Raw genomic sequence first — 12,384 nt, 5'->3', positions numbered from 1 at the left:
AGTTCTAAATCAGGCAAATAAGTCCAAAGTAATTGGTGATGTCGGGGGAGGGTAAAATGTTACTTATTGTTTTGATTGATTCATTGTCCATTGTTACTTACAACGTAAAATAAAAATTTGTGTTGAAATAAGTTTAATCTTACTTCATAAACTACTATTTTTTTTGTACCGTAATAGCACAATTTATCATTCATATAAAACGAAATTTCCCGTACGGAGTTCACGTGGGCAATGTTACACAAATGTTTGTCGATAATATACAATGTATATCAAATGTAAAAGGTAAAGAAGACATCAACCGACACAAAAACATAAAATATGTAATTTTCACACTATAATTTATATTCTGCTTCTCTGATCGGTTTACCCTTTTACATTGTGTTGTCTTGTTTAATACAAATATATGCGAATTAAACGACCTTTAATATCATGCTTTTTAGTTTCGGTTATCTTGTACAGGAGTGGCAATAGATGATATTGCGCACCATCTTCAGAATGCCAGGGTCGTCACGAGAGAACACGAGGCCAGTCAAGTAGCAGGTCAGTCACATCAGGATAATCAACCAGGAACATCAGCAGATTTGAGGAAAAACATTGCTAATGGACTTTCATCGTCACAAGAAAAGACCTTACTTCCCCAGACACTCAGAGACGGAGAAGAAGAAAGAGGCCGCTTGCTGACATCATTAGGGAAAAGTCAATTATTATACAACGATTTTATGAAAACAAAGTTCCAAGATTGATCCGCCAGCTTGGTGTCGAGAAATGTTCTGGTGAATCAAATTAGAAATAATTCTGAAAACACTAATGAACGGCTGTTTGTAAAAGAAATAAATGCAATCATTAAGTATGGCTTGACCTTCTGTTTTCATTAAAAAAATCATTTTGAAACGCCCCCTTAAAAAATAGCCGTCTCCGTCTTCGTCTGTCGGTATCGGCTCAAGCTAAAAATCTCTATTAAGAACTTTATCAATCGGCATGAAGGAAAAGTCATCAAGTGAATGATCTACGGAATTGAAATGAATTGCAACATTAGAAGAACAATTGGGATGACAATTACTTCTTATATCAAATTTATGGCTGTTCCTTCTTTTGATACCTGTTGATGGGTCTGGCCTAAATCACTTCACTAGAAGTACAATTTCCATCAAAATGCATTTCGAATGTTTCTCCAGTATTTGTACTTGTGAATTTCTTATTTTCTTCAATATTTCTACATATATCTTTTTCTATTACACTTATTAGTTTTACCGTTCATATTCCGTTTATTTAAAGTTGAATGGGTGAGGGAATCTTAGAGATTTTTGGGACGGGGGTATGCTAAGATTGGTTTATGATTATGTAAATGTTTTACACTGTCATTTTCTGACAACATTAAAAGATTCCAGTATTTATTTATTATAAGACCAAGATGGGGAATAACAAATGGTATGATTTTTTGCTGCTCTGTGATATTTTGGTTATTTTCCAGAGCTTTTTCTTGGGTTGAATATTTTACTTTTGCAAGAGCGGATTTTTGCTTGCTATCAGGATAATTTCTGATCTTGAAAAAGGATTCTAATTTTATAAGAGATTCATGAAATTTATCATTGTCTGAAATGATACGTCTGTAACGTTTAGCTTGGCTGTATGGTGTACCCTCTTTACATTTATGAGGGTGGCATGAGTTATACTCCAGATATTGATGGACATCTGTAGGTTTTATATGAATTTCCGTTGATAGTGTACAATTTTCATTTTTATGAATCTTAACATCAAGAAATGACACATTTTTTTTCGATATATTATATGTAAATTTAATTGTAGGATGACATGTATTTAATTTGTTTATGAAATCATGAAATGCACTTATAAAATGATCCCATCATATAGAAAGCGGAGCCAAGTCGTAGGTTTCAGGTCATAACTGTTTCAAAAATCAGATTCTAATTTGCCCATGAATAGCGATGCGTATGTGGGGGCCATAGAACTACCCATAGCGGTAAGATGTGTGAATTTGGCGGCCTGACGGCCTAGCGGCGTGAAGTTGGCGGCCTAGCGGCCCAGCGGCCTAGCGGCGTGAAGCCTGGTTGTTGTATGTTATAAAAACAAGAAAAACGGCAATAAATGATGTTCTGAGGACAATCCTTGTTATCTTAAGTTATGTAAAGGATATATAAAAAGAAAGAAAAAACACTTTGAGAAAAAATTTTATTGTGAAAACACTCTATATCTATAGTGTCTGCATTTTACTATATATCCTATATTATCTGCATAAGCGTCTGCGTTTTAGACCGACCCGTGATACTGCGCAGGCGTAAGAACCGTACGTCTATGAAAAACGTAAGATTTTAGGTTAAACGTACGACCGCGTTGATAAGACAGTCTTACGATCGAGCGTACGACAATCGTAGATCAAAATCGTACGATAAGATTTCCAAAATCGTACGATCGTTGATAAGACGGGCCCCTGATTATTTTGTCTGAATTTATCTATAAGAAAAACTTGTTTTTTATTTATGTGTTTTAGGAAATATTTAAATAACTAACTACGAGATCGTGTAAGCCATAACTCATAACAGTAAATCAATTACATACGAGTACATATTCTCATTTCACTTTGAAAAGACCGATTATACTGTATAAAAGTATATATCTTTACATTCTGAAGGAGATAGTGCTTCATTGTTGTCATATAATTTAATTACTCAATTTTTTTCATAAGTCATATATTGGCACGTGCAAAGAAATAATTATATCAAGAAATAGAAAGAACTTAAAGGATATTCCATACGTAACAAAACGCCTTTTAGTCGTGCTACAAGTATCATATACGGTTTATACCCCACCGGCATTTCTTTGCAAGTTAACTCGTGTTTTATTCTATTTTTATATGATTTGTATGATTTAAATGTATTAACAATTTCATTTACCTCTCAATTTTCTTACAAATTGACTGTACGTAGTTTCAATAATTTCCATAATTTTGATCTTAAATAAATAAATACAGAATGCATTTTGAAAACCCAAATGACCTGCCATGTCCTTGTGTTTTATAGAATATGTCTTTGAAATTATTTATGTCTAAATTTATATTTTTTTGAAAATAATTGACTGGCTATCAAAGTATACTAAATATTTGCAGGTATTTTGTAAAAATTTGCGTCTAACAATAAGAAATATTAATTCTTTTGTTCCCAGGAAATATATTTATTGTCATCATATAAAATAAAAATAAATAAATAAACAAGAAGTGATTTCTGAAGCAAAAGAATTTGTATCCCACGTATGTGCTTAAAGATTAGATCAGCGGCATGTAAACCCCGCCTTCGGTTTGATCTGTGTAAGCTTGACATTTTTTATTCTATTCTTAGCTCTGGTGGCCATTTTGCACAGTGAATCAGAACCTAAGAGGGCTATGCATAACAACAGTTGGTAATGATCACTTCGGAGAAGATTACTCCGGGCAATTTGACCAGTGAAAGCCGGAAACGATTCCTTTCTATGTTCTGCTCTGACTGCCATTAAGTGCAGCAAAGAAAAAAAACAAGCCAGCGATAGGCACAACTAGGGTTGGTATTGATGACTTCTGTGAAGTTTTGTCAAAACCCCGCGAGAAGTTTGACATGGGAAAGCCTTACTAGGGTTATCTACTTTTATCTCTTGCAATCAATTTGCGAAGCAAACGGAACGTGTCGGCGAAATGCACAACAATTTGTTAGACAGTATCAAACAAATTATGTCCGTTATCAAGAAGGAAAATATGTGTTCATTTAGAGGGAATATGCTAATTACAGTAAAAATCCAGTAAAAATGTTATGTAAAACAAGTTATTCATTATGTTAGAGCATGATTAGCACTCTTACAGACATTTCAATAATGATGATTTTGTACAAAAAACATTTATCTTTGTTCAATATTGCAATAAAATATGTCATATATGTTTAAATGTTACTAAAAAACACTTCTGGGAAATTTCTATAACATACGTGTTAATAGTTATTGGTAAAATCCTAATCAATTCCTCATTGTTTCTCCGTCAGATTTGCGAAATACTGAGTAATTAATACAAGCTTTATGAGAATTTGAAGAGAAAACGTATCTCATTTGGACATTGATTATTATGGAATCATACAATATTGCTTGATATGGCATTATTATCATCACCATTTAAATAGAATGGTATTCAATATTTTTAGAAATGCGCCAGAATGTACATATGAGAAATCTGAAAATGTATGTGCAACAGCGGTTATGAAAACCACAAGTAAGTATTAATCTTCATAAATCATGAAGGTTTATTGAACGCATTACAGCATAATATTGACAAAAATACACATACACAACTGATTACACTGAAATATATATCAAATAGTTTGTAGAATGTTGTAGATAATAATTAATTCAGACAATTTGATAATGGAAATGGACAGAATAATTAGGTAATATACTTATCTTTTTATTATAGCGTTATAATATTATATAATTATGTAGAATATTAATATGAAAACGAAATTTGTCACTTATCAACTTAATTAATTCAGTTAGTAGTAATTGAACTTCTTTATCAAGTCTTTCTAATGACATTACAATTCATTATGATTATATATGAAAACAGCTATCAAATATATGAAATATCTTTATGTGATGACAGTACAAATGAAATTACATTATATCTCTTCGTATTACTTTGTTAATGACCATAGGTAGTTATATTTGCTGATGTGCTAATACACTTGAAACTTTTAAACTTCCGACAATCCAAGATTCAAATTAAATTTCTAAATTCATCGTGCCGTGACAGTTGTCAAAGGCTCGCAAAAACCGATGTAAGATGATATCTTTTTTATTTCAATGAAAGTTTTTTTATGTTATATTTTATATTTTGTTATTTTGTTTTCTTCGAAAAAGGTATTTATTCAGGTAAACATGTTAAACATTATAAAAGTTCACTCATGTTTGAAATGTAAAGACAACAGTGTGCAGTTTACTTTATGATTGATTCACGAGCTTAACGCTTTAATATGGATTATATACATGTATTATTTTTACGAACTAGACTTCAAATGAAACTATTTGCTTACCATTACAATTAAAGATTTAAAAAGGTATTGGTATAATTGAGATAAAATAATATTTTGGACTATTTTATGTATGGTACAGGTTGCCTGAAGTGTCCCTTGTCATACAGTTTAATTTCCTTTTCGTATTTCTTCTTTCGAGACAATACTTATTCCAGAATCGTAGTATGTGTTATATATTTTATTCAAAACAAACATGAGCCTGGTATTTAGTATTTTTATATGCATTTGAAAATTGAGTTTGGTCCTCATAATGTGCAGAAAAAGCCTCAAAGCGTATGCAAAATGAGTCAACAACGGAATCAGACATATGCGGCTCCAGAATCTGGTGTCTTTACTAAGATTTTTTATACTTCATATACAAAAAAATCAAATCGCCGAATATAACAAATATGCAACGCGGAAATCTGTCTGACATATTGCTTGGGAACGGCTTTGGTTCTCATATTGTGCAAAGAAGACGCTCTTACCTAATAAAAATCAAGTTTCCAACGAAATCAGACAATTGGTGTTTTCACCGTTGCCTCGAGAGAATGAAGTTTTTAAACGAAGATTATACACTACATACAGAAAGAACAAATCGCCGACACAAAAACCGGCAATGCCTTTCAGAAATATCCACAATATTTAGATTGGGGCCTTTGACCTTACATTGTGTAAAAAAGACCCTCTAAACAAAAACAAACCACCGGGTTTTTAACGGAATCATACAAACGGTGTTTTCACAATTGACTTGAGAGTATGGTGTTATTTTTCTACGAACATGTATACACTTAATATACAGAAAAAACGAATTGCTTGTACAAAAAACAAACATGCCACTTAATATAGAACTATAATTACAAAATGGAGCAAGCATGACAACTTCTTTTTTCAGATTATCAAATTTATTTGCTTAGATCCTATACTATTTGCATGGAAATAAGGTAATTGAATAACTTGTTATATTAAATTAAATTTTGCAATACGTCCACGCATTTTAATAACAAAGGAATTGTGATAGTTCAGGGAAAGGAACTGCCACAAAAACGTTCATTAAATTGAAGCTGAATCAAGAAAGTACTATAAAATGCAAATAACATCATATCATTGAGCATATATTATTTAATGTTATTGAAAATGGAATTCACTTCCTAGATAAACAAATTTTAGATTAATACATAGTTCGAATTAAACGATACTTTATATTGACCATTTCAGCTGAATCAGCACAATACCACAGATATTGTAATTATTATTAAAGTCTTTAATATATCAAATAACGAAATACGATACACTGAATGTGTATTAAACCATATAATATATTGATTGTTAAGTTACATATATGTCAAACATAGTTAAGGATTGCTTTTGTGAATTGCTTTAGAAATAGTTCAATCGTCAAAATTACTACCAAATATAGGAGGAATCAGCACGAAGGCCTCAATGTGCATTTACAAACTATAGAAATTGAAAGGAAAGGAATTATGCAAAATGGACACTTCTGTTGACTTTCAACTTCACTGCTTTAAAAGTAAAGTGTTCATAACACAAAGTTAATTGCTAAAAATGCTAAAAAAGGCAGTAGACGTCGCATGGTTAGTGCTATCAGCCATATTAGAACAGGTCTACGTCGGAATGCATATTAATTTCGAAATAATAATATCAAACATTCACAAAAAATATATATATTATAAACGAATCAAAATGTGCACATGAAATTTAATTGGATGATTTACGGATACAGAAGCAATGCGTGTAATGGATCATTTCATTTCAGTTTACCCGCCCAGATCATATTCACTTCAAAAGAAAGAAGCGGCGTGATGTGTAAAATGCATTTCCGCCAATAAAACGCACCTTTGCACCGGTCTGGTGAGAGGAGATACTGCTGATTATTGACTGTTTAGTTTCAGGATACTAAGATATGCACCAGTGGTTGTCGTCTTTTTCCGAGATTGCAGTCGGATTTACGAGAAAATGGTTTTCTGAGTCCTTTCTTTGCAACATTCACGTCCTCAGCCTGTGGTCATCCATTACTTCAGTTAATGTTAAATTACTCCCGTAATTTCTCAGACTTTTAAAAGCCTTTCTGTTCAGAAGTAGATTGACCTTTGAAAGAAAGTTCAACAAATATTAGTAAAACTACCTCAATCGTTAGTTATAAAGTGTTCTGTTTGGCTCATTTTAACGTGAAATAGAATAAAATTTGTAAAAACCATTTTTCTTAATTATCAATTAGCCCGAATTTGCCAGTGTACTAAGTAAAATACATTCTTTCAAGAGTTACTTAAATCTGATATCTAATGCAAAAGTATATTAAGTAAACTGAGAAATATTCTGCTTTTCTTGAGACAAAATATCAAAACCAAAATAATAATAATAATAATAATAATAATAATAAATTAATAAAAAGAAATAAAGAAATTTCAATATTAAGGTAATGAACAATACAATTTCAAATTTCTCTGACTTATAAATCTAACACTTTTTGTACATTGAACAATGGTTAAATTATATCATTATATAACAGTTATTTCTTGAACAAATGGCAATCTTAAAATTTCTGCTTGGTATGTGTCCACTATTGAGAGGCAAAGGGCATCTGCTTGAATCCTGCCTATGTCCTGACAGAAGCCAAGCGAGTGACTTACAATGGTCAAGGAAGAATGGTACTTATTATGTTCGTGAACCCCTTCAGTGAAGAGGCCGTCCATTTGCTGGCCTTATAACATTTTTTCAGGGCTATCTTACCTCCTTCACTATTATCAAAGGATTCTGTACGTTTAGGTTGGCAGATTTACTTTTCTCAAAGGTAATACTCTTAAGAAATTGTACGGAATAAAAGTGTTCAAAATCAACCCCTTAAAGGGCATATCTGACCCCTGTGTAAAACCAAACCCCACACGTGAAACACCACACGCCAAATGAGAATTCCTACAATGAAATATTGTGTCCAATTAACATGTATTTGAATCTTTAAGTACATAATATGTCCTTCACGACGGATGCAGAGGTAAACAATCGAAGTTCCAGATAAAAAATAATCAGTTGGTTAACTTAATAAAACTTGCTCTATGATAATAACACAATATGATACTATTTTTGAATCAACTTGCATAATTAAGTTGTCATTACATAGGTCAAACGTTAAAGGAATAAACAATTTTCATATTCTGTTATTTAAACTATTCAAATTTGTCTCCAAAAGTACTTTGTCAAATTGAATACGTCTCTGAAAAAAGTATAGCCGGCAATTGCTTCTTATTTTCGTAATGGCATAATTATGATTTGTCAGCCTTGTTGTTTGTATGTTTGTAAGTAAGTATTCGATTAGGTAGACATAATCACGTGAAAAATTATAAAAAAGATGCAATGGTTTTTTTTAATGAAATTATGACCTTCTCTGTACATTAAATAATGATAATAAATATACTGCTATAGTTAAGAAAGCTCATAAAAACTCTCCATTAGACAGATTAACCTTCTGCGTCAACGCTTTGTTAAAACCGTTGTTATGTCCATTTCAAACATTAACAAAGTAAAAATGAAATATATTTGCAGGATTGTTTAACGAAGTTGTTTTTTGATTTTGTTTCGCATGCAGAAGACCTGATTAACGGCTAGCAATTAAGAATGGCCTATGTGTTAAATATCATTAATATACAAAATAGTTGTATGTGCAGCATAATCTTTCCAAATTTTGTAAGTGTTATAATGTAACAAACTTAACTATTCAATTCAGTATGACTCAGATATGTGTGCCTTAATAGAGCGTAATAAATGCAATGACCATTTTGCATTTATGCAGGATGGCTTTTTGATTTTGTTTATCATATCGAATTTCAGAGGTGAACAGATAATTTAATTCCGGACTTACACAAGGATACACAAGTTTATTTGTTTCTTAGGTTGGCTGGTTTGGTTTTCCAAGTTAGATCATATGGCAACGGAACAGAACAGGTGTTTTTGTCTTTCTTCGGATGATGCATACTTAAAGCAACACCAGGGGTCAAAGCAATCTCGCATGCTGGAGCTAAGAGGTTGTAGACTCCAGTAATTCTAACCCTATTAGCTACCTTGCCATGCAGGGATAAACTCTGGCTACAATTCTGACGAATCAACCCTGAAAGGCAACTCCTCATCCACGAGGAGATATACACATGTCGAGTTAAATCACAGTGATCAAATCGAAACAGAACAGTAAATTAATGTTTGACTTGTACAAAAATGCATCGTTATATTCATTTATATTAAATATGTTTTCAAGAAATATATACAATAATAAGTAGAAGCAAATCTTTAAGCAAGATCATGTATAACTTGTCTTTTAGCTGAGTCACATCGATGACTTGTGAAACGCTTTCATATTTTAAATATTATAAAACAAACATATCAATTCAACAGTACCAGTCGTTTTGTCTCATGTCAGTAAAGTGGCGGTACTAAATAAGTGTAATTCAATAAGCGGTGGAAAAAATACTAAATATAAAATGCACATGCTTAAATATCTTACACGAATAAAATAGTTACAACTAATCTAAATATAAGTCATCAACACCTTTGAAACAGTTTTTCGCCAAAGAGTTATCAATCTTATTAAAATCAGATCATCGTTTTCGCTCCGTTACTCTTCGCTTCGTAGCGTAGGGTAGTGAAGCGACAGTTATGATATGATTTAAATGAGATATTGTCTTCTTATCGTCCTTTTTTGTCTTTTAAGAGTTCGAGCTTTGTTGTGTGTTACAAAGTCTGCTTTTAAAACTACATTCGTTATAAATGAAAAGCAAATAAAAATTAATAAACGAGATATTCCCAAGTTGTCAATACATATCAGTAGGACAAACAAGATAGTATCTGTAGCAACAGAATGACTTTCCTATGTGAAAGTAGGATTGTCAGACATCGTCTTGGGAAATTTAAACAATTTTATTTTTGACAAAAAACACCAATCATGTCGGATAATCTTAAAACCAGATACTTAAGGAGGATTGAACAGTGGGGAACTTATTATTATGAAGAATTCGTGATGAAGGGGATTGTTTAATTATTTGTCTAAGAAAACATGTTATTGAATGATAAAAAACAACATTCTATTTTTGGTTTTGATGTATTTGTTTTTAAATGAAGTAATTTGCATTAATATCAAAGTGTAATCAAATTGAAGTCGGCAAACCAAAATATAGTGATGTTACATGTAACATATTTTATGCGAGTGTTTAATTATGGTTTCTAAGTAATATATGGTTAAATAATAGTAGCAAATTAATTAACACCTCCAGCTGTCAAACATCTCGTTGTACACAATTCAATTTTTTTTCCCATCATGTAAAGTTATGAAACGTGCAGATTGGTGCCGAAGTATTTTTATATATTTGTGATATTAATTATATATAATAACATATCACTAAGAAGCTAGTGCCAGCATTATTTTATGATTTCGCACTGGGAGAATTGTCATACATTATTTTAAAATGAGTGCAAATAGTTCATTTTCCGAAACCTGAATGGTGATCTTCCATTATTTATTATTACAAAATAAGAATTGCATGTAAATAATATTTTGAAAATATAATTAACGATACACTGATGTAAATGTTAAGTAAAAGTATGTAAAAAAATAAAATACTAATTCCCTATAACTGTACTAATTGCCAAAAACAATAAAAGCAAAAGATGGTTCATGTATTTGACCAATTAGTAACTGTTTGAAAATTATAACAGAACACAGACAAAAATGAAAAAATAGATTATACATATATATATATTTCTGGGGCATAATAGGCCTTTAAAACATCATTAAATATGGGACACATACATGCGTTTTACGTTTCAAAAGAGTTATATCTGTGAATATGGAATGATTAAACATTGTAGACAATTAGAAAAAGGATTGTTGTAATAGCTAATATCACAGACATCTCGTCTATGTTTCTGCTCAATCCCTTTATCTATTGTCTCTCAAATATATTAGAAAAAGAAGAAAAATTGTAGCATGAATAAGATAGATATGCTATTCAATAATGACATAATATTTAATTGGACAGAAAAAAAATGTCCAATCTATTTTCTCTTTCAAACATGCGCACGCACGTGTATGCGCGCGAAGACATGCACGTGCAGAATTGTCTATAATAATGGCAGTATTTTCTATTATCATAATGATGTTTATATTAATTAAAAATTATTACAAAATTATTACACGATCATTTATTTATTTGTTTTATCTATTTCGTCTAATGTAACCATGACCATTGTTAGAATTTTACTTGGCGGGGATTAATTTTATTTACACTGTTGTGCCATATAGGAGCATATTGGGGCTAAGACTGAGCTTTGACACCTGTTTAAACCTCCCAGTGGTGTAACTATTACTGCCCATTCCAAGGCGGTACCACTCTGTGTTCTTGCACGTGTTTCACATAATATTATCTGTGTTGATGCTCGTTTTGAATATTTGCGTGTTTTGTGATGCCTCCCTCTCTCAATTGTCGATAACGATAAGTATTTTCTCACCCCCTTTCTCCATTTTTTTTCAGTTCCCCCCCCCCCTCCACCATTATGGCTCCTTATAGCTCTTGTCCCGGTTTAGTTTTTTTTATTATTTTACACATTATATGTCCCACTCCTTCTTTTGCCGCACTTATGTCCACTCTTGGTTATGTTTTGGTTTGGTGCCTTCTGGTTGCCCTGCTGTGGTGGCTTGGGTGTGTCGGGTGCTGCGTCCTGTAAATGTTGCCTTTGTTGTGTTGATCTTGATAAATATCATTTAGTTATCATAGCAACAATTTGATTGGTCAATTTAATAAGAATCATTGTATATACCAACTATAACATTGTACAAGGAAAATCATGAAAATCATTGATTATTTGATAATAATTAATTACAGTATATACTCATCTTTATCCATCTTATTAGACGTGTGTCACTATTAGTTACAGTGGTGAATGTAGACAAACAGAATTCAAGATAAAAGATAATTCTTTGCTAAGATAATCGTTATTTTCATCATGTTACATTTTCTGCATTTAGAACATATTTATTTAAGGAAATTAAAACATGTTTTTATAAAACTACAAAACGAACAAAATTGTTACCAAATTAAGCCTGCAACAGTGTGTGTGTGTCTGTAACTGTTTATGTATGTATGAATGATTTATTGATTTGTTTGTGTTTTGTTCACATTACCTTCCTTGAAGCATGTATTTTTTCTTTTTCAAATATACGTTTTAGATGAATTCAAGTAGCCTAAATATCCTATCTTTGAATTGTAGAGGTCTTAACGGTTCAAAAAAGAGAATTGAGTTATTTAGATTTTTGAAGCAGAAAAATTGCAGTATTTTT

Source organism: Ruditapes philippinarum, unplaced genomic scaffold (genome assembly GCF_026571515.1).
Source record: "Ruditapes philippinarum isolate M1 unplaced genomic scaffold, ASM2657151v2 ctg2924_1_1_1_1, whole genome shotgun sequence".
In the NCBI taxonomy this organism is placed as follows: Eukaryota; Metazoa; Mollusca; class Bivalvia; order Venerida; family Veneridae; genus Ruditapes; species Ruditapes philippinarum.
The sequence above is the reverse complement of the archived record's forward strand: the minus strand, read 5'-3'. Positions refer to the sequence as shown.